Source organism: Mixophyes fleayi, chromosome 2 (genome assembly GCF_038048845.1).
Source record: "Mixophyes fleayi isolate aMixFle1 chromosome 2, aMixFle1.hap1, whole genome shotgun sequence".
In the NCBI taxonomy this organism is placed as follows: Eukaryota; Metazoa; Chordata; class Amphibia; order Anura; family Limnodynastidae; genus Mixophyes; species Mixophyes fleayi.
In genome coordinates this window covers 252,680,611-252,686,060 of record NC_134403.1, presented here as the reverse complement: position 1 = coordinate 252,686,060, position 5,450 = coordinate 252,680,611, and the positions used below count along the sequence as shown (strand labels likewise).

At 39.0% G+C, this 5,450-nt stretch overlaps 1 long non-coding RNA gene across 1 annotated transcript; it reads right to left on the bottom strand.

Annotated features, from left to right (window-relative positions):
- Positions 1-1,847: 1,847 nt before the first annotated feature.
- Positions 1,848-3,060, bottom strand: LOC142140346 (uncharacterized). The gene is made up of 2 exons (XR_012688424.1): positions 2,996-3,060; positions 1,848-2,291 (listed from the first exon to the last, which is right to left on the bottom strand). It is a non-coding gene; the product is annotated as an uncharacterized LOC142140346 (long non-coding RNA).
- Between the last annotated feature and the right edge of the window lie 2,390 nt (positions 3,061-5,450).

Below are 5,450 nucleotides of genomic sequence, written 5' to 3'. Positions count from 1 at the left end.
AATGACATCTTCGGAATTAAGAGTAAATCGGGATTGTCAGTTTCGCTATTCCACTGACGGAATTAGGATTACCACCTGTAACCACATGTAGCTCCATATATTTCAAATCTCAGTTTCACAATGCTGGTAACCATGCAACATGGTGCTTTTAAAATATATTGTAGATACTGTTGTCCCCCTCTAAAGTTACACATTGAGACATCAATGTGTCTGTAGTAACATACCATTGAACGACACAGATAGATTTTTTTTCCCAGAATTGTGTTTGTTCTACTTTTAGGAGACAGCATCTACCCTTTCCAACATTGGATCTTCACTCCAATATTATATGCAGTTACAGACCAATAAGTCGCATATAATTCCACACATGCCTCTACCATATTGGTCATTGATCATACAGTTAGCATTCTCAAAGCATACTTTTATTATCTTCACCCATCTGGAGAAGCCCTCTTGTATGTTCCAGATGTTGTGGTCTGTGTGGCACAGTTGACAACATTGCAATTAGGAATGGGGTGCCTTTAAGGAGGTGGAGATTGTTGGGCATGATCCAGAAGACCATGAAGTGGAACCTTTCCCCATGTAAGAAAATCAGAGCTTAGATATTTAAACTTGTTGAGCAGTGAGAACTTGGGATTTTGTATCTAAGGGGGAACATACCTGAAGATGTATGGATGCGATATAAAAGAGAGGTTGTCCCATTGGAATACACTAAGTTGTTTCGCACTGTAGGCAAAATGTTGACAGCACAGCTCAGTACACGAAGTGAGGGGGTTTGGTAAAGTGCGATGGAGTATACAGAGTTTGAAGGCGTTGCCAGGGCAGCATGTAGCATGTACTGAGATACACAGAGGTGTTAGCATTTGTAGAACATGGCTTAACATGTAGTGAGGCACATGGATGTGTTGGCACTGTTTAAATAGCTCGTAGCATGCTATAAAGGTACAAGGAGGTATTGGTAATGGTTCAACAGCATGTAGCATGCAATAAGGTACACAGATGTGTTGGCATTGTTTGAACAGCATGTAGCATTCAATAAAGTGCACTGATATGTGTGTACCGTTTAAACATTGCGTAGCATGCAATAAGGTACAAGAATGTGTTAGTACTGTTTGAACATTGCAGAGTGCACAATAAACAAATGGATACAACAGAGTATATCGCAGTGAGCCTGTAGAATAGAGATAGATAGCAAGTGTAGCGGAGTACACACATACAGATGACAATAACTAGCAGATGGGACTGCCGCAACTAATTACACTGGTGTGGAGTCTAAGACCCCCATTGGACGTCACCAGGGTTCCCAGCAACAGGATATTGACTGCGCTCAGTGAGGACCCATGTACTTAGCTGGTAAGAGGACTGGCATGAGGAAAACACAGGAGATGGAAATGTGGTTATGGATGTACTGCTGTTGTAGAGAATGGACCCAGGTGTTGAAGAAACACTAATGAATGCTATACTTCCTAGTATAGTCCTGGAGCGGGAGTATCAATGTTGGACACAACTGATACTCAGGTACTTCGCAGACTGCATGGAGCAACTTCTTATTGTGGCTGGCTGACATCAGTACTGGTGTTATGCCATTTCTATCATGAAGCTGAGCCCAGCTGGGTTCTGTGATAATGTTATCATTGGGAAGATCAGCAATCAGTGGCCTGTTCAGTGTTGGAGGTAGGTCAGTGATGTCTAAGTCTGCTGGTACTGACATGAGGAAACACAGAATTCACCATGCAGCATGTATTTTTCTACTTGACCGAATATATTGCCTAGCTTTACTAAGAACATATACTCTGCTTTAATCTACTATACAGTATATGTTGTGGTAATTGACAAAGACTAGTAGATTGTGTTTAACATTTTCTATTTTGTGATAAAAAGAAAACGCCTTTTTATCTTTTTCAAATACTTTTTCCCCAAGGTCAATGTTAGATGGATCCTTCCATGGCTAGTTCCATGTGGCCCAAGCACTGGGGGCTGCAGGAGATGAGATAGTTCTTGAGGCCCTTGCTCCATCAGGGTCAGGTTCACTGAGGCCATCCGATTGAGGATGGCCTCCAGTGCTCTGGCAACCTCCCCTCTTGATGTTTCCTGATATTCTTAAAAGCACCTGCTGTTCCATCATCTCCTGCAGGGTTTGATGGACTCACCTTTTGTTTCATGAGCACCTTGTTGTATTCCCTCCAGGAGGTGCACAGTTGGTGAAAGTGCAGGACCAGCAGGTGGAGAGGACATTGACGTCGCTGGTGACTCATACTGTTGCTCACCCATGATTGGTGGTTGTTCTGCATCTAGAAAAATAAAAGAAAAAAACATGAAGTATTTTCGGTTATCTTGTTAATGCTTAAAAGTAAATGCAAATATAATGAAGCTAAATTTTTAATTTTAAATTTACTTTTTAGACACTTCAATAATGAAAACAAAACTGTGGTACACTAACATAATATTGTTTAATGAAAATAATTTCTGATGGTCCTATCTCCTGAAAACATTTATGCCAAACTTGTATATATAGTTAGCTCCTTTGGTCACAGAATTCAATTTATGTGGTTTTGTATGTTTTTCCAACAGTGCGCTTAAATCATTGTCATCATTTATTTATTTCTATAGTGCCACTAATTCCGCAGCGCAGTACAGAGAACTCACTCACATCAATCCCTACCCCATTGGAGCTTACAGTCTAAATTCCCTAACACACACACACAGACAGACACACAGATTAGGGTCAATTTAATAGCAGCCAATTAACCTACCAATACGTATTAAATGTAGCCAGGTGGGTCCCCTATGCTAGGTAGTTAAACATGACCCCTAAATAAGCTACTGTCACTCGTGGTTATAAGCGCCCAAGCTGACTTGAGGCACCCGAGGAGCTGCATCGACTGCTGGAATAACACTTAAAGGGACTTTGTCTGGTAGCAGTCCCTAGATTATCCCTAGATTTTGTTACCTTGCAAGCCTGCCACAAGTGGGAGACATCAATCTTATTCCTTACCTTGCCATAATCCTGTGTGTTGTGTTGAAGATCCCTTATTTTACCCACTGATCGCCTATCTTATTCCAACCCACTTAGGAAATACTGGGGAAGCCAGTTCGATACTTATCTCCACTATATAAGAAGATAAATGTGTAATTGGTTGCTATAGCTAAGTACAGATTTGCAACTTTGTGCAATGTTAGGATATAGCTCGTCACTTTCTTAAACCCAAATTTGCATAATTATTAATTTATTGATTATTAATCTCCACAGAAATGCAAAGAAGGTATATTATTAGGAGTGCAGAAAACATTTTAAGTAAACCGTATCATTCCTTTGCTGTTGTTATGCACTATTTTCCTCTAGAATAGTTCTCTTGACAAATGTTGAATTAATAGAAAAAAGGGTAAGTTTTATTGTTGCTAGATATAGGTTTTGGGCTTACAACTGGTAGGTGCAGTCTAAGCCTAAAATACTTTATGGACTTTGTCAGGATGAGAGCATAAATCTGATATGATAAAATAGAATATTGAATGTCAGGGCCCAAGTAAAACTTTGCATGGCTACATACAAATGAACCTGATCATCAACTTAAATGTATGACCAAATGTTTTTTTTTTAAATGAAACAATGAGCCCAGTAGGGGGTAATTAAGTTAAGCAAACCCTTTGTGAAGAGACCAGCTTAAGATATGCAGATCACAGACATCCATTGTATTTGATCATGTATTTCCCTAGCTAATTGACCTGCTTTTATTAGGGTTGTAAACACAAACTACTAGTTGTAAATTGGAGAGCCATATGCCTAGGTGAGAATCTTGGAAACTCTTGTATAAAACCTGTATGGTCTTTATGCAGGTATATAGAAATATGAACTTGAAAGGAAATTAATTCATTTTTCATATTTTGGGAAATCTGGGTGCCACTACATACTGAGGAACAGAAATCACACCAGGGTTGTGAATGACAGGTATGGGTGGTAACTGTGAACAGCTGAAATCACATATCTTTGGAAAGGTATGTCACATTGTCAAAATTTATCATGTTTGGTATCAAAAGATGGACAGATTCATAAGGGATTTATTAATGATAAAATGGGATCGATGTCACGCTCTACAAAAAAGTTATATCAAACAGTAGGATTGATTAGTAAATCAGGCAACATGCAAATTGTGATTGAAAAGGTGTTACAGGCCACAATTCCCTATTAGCATTAAACCCTGCCCCTGTGAAGACCATCCCATTTCATGTTGCTTAAAAACCTGTGTTCTGAAGGAACAAACTGTCAGCTTCTTGGGGAATCAATCTAATTGAAGGACTGCCCCAGGCATGCAGATTATAAGTGAGTTATGTTCTGTACTGTTATCCCTTTTGTTTTTATAACTGTTTGCCATTTTTTTTATTTGTATGTCAAATCTGTATCTAATTGTTTTTATTATGTGTAAGCATTGTACTTTTTGTATATTAAATCTAAAATTTAATAGTTCTGTCCTTATTGCTCTAAACTAATCCATTGCCTGTTTAGAAGAGACAGATTGCTTGGCCGGATTAACTCTTTAGATACCAGAGTGAGAAGAGTTAATTATTTAGCTACCAGAGCACAGAGTGTGCTCAATTGGGTGATTAAGTCATAGGCTTGCTACAGGCCTTATTCGTAGCTGGTGGCAGTTGCTGAGAGGTGTGAAGCCTGCGTTTGTGTTGGGACAGGACCAGCAAAATCTGTAGCCTTAGAGAAAGAGGTGAGTGTGAGAATTGGGGCTGGAATCCTGTGTTCCCTTACAGTAAACTTCCAAGTCACAAGTGCGCAGAGTGTGGTTTGTGACTGATAAAGGGTTTCAGGAGTGGTTTCTTGACAGAATAGAGGTGATATATTGTATGACGGTTGGAATATATGATTAAGATATCTAATCAGGGAGTAGCTAGAGGGGCTTATCCCTGACAGACTTGGTCAGAGAGGCACATGGCTTCCCTGTAGCCTGGTTTCTATGGTAGAAAGGTAGTAGAGGTTTCAAAATAATTCAAGTACTAAAATATATTCATATAAATTTAGTAAAAATCAGTTTAATTAAAAATATGACCAATTTGTAGCGTTAAAATTCATGATCTTGCATTTGTTGACATCATTTGTCATTGCTGGTGTATTCATTGATTACATAGAGCATGTGTGGGGTCTATGGTCAGTGATGTAATAATAGATGAAATTCCCTATGTAATGTCATCAGTGACCTTATGATCTTATTTGTGATAAGAGCACATGGTTGTTGTTATAGCACAGTTGTCTGACAGCACTGGGACCATGAGTTTGATTGCAACCAAAGCACAATCTGTGTGTGATTTGTTGATATGTTTCTTCCATTTTTTGCATGAGTTTCCACCCTTAGTCCAAAAATATACTGGCTTTGGACAGAACTGACCCTAGTTTGAACAATAAGGAATTTAGACTGTAAGCTTATCTTGGGCAGTGTCTGCAATGA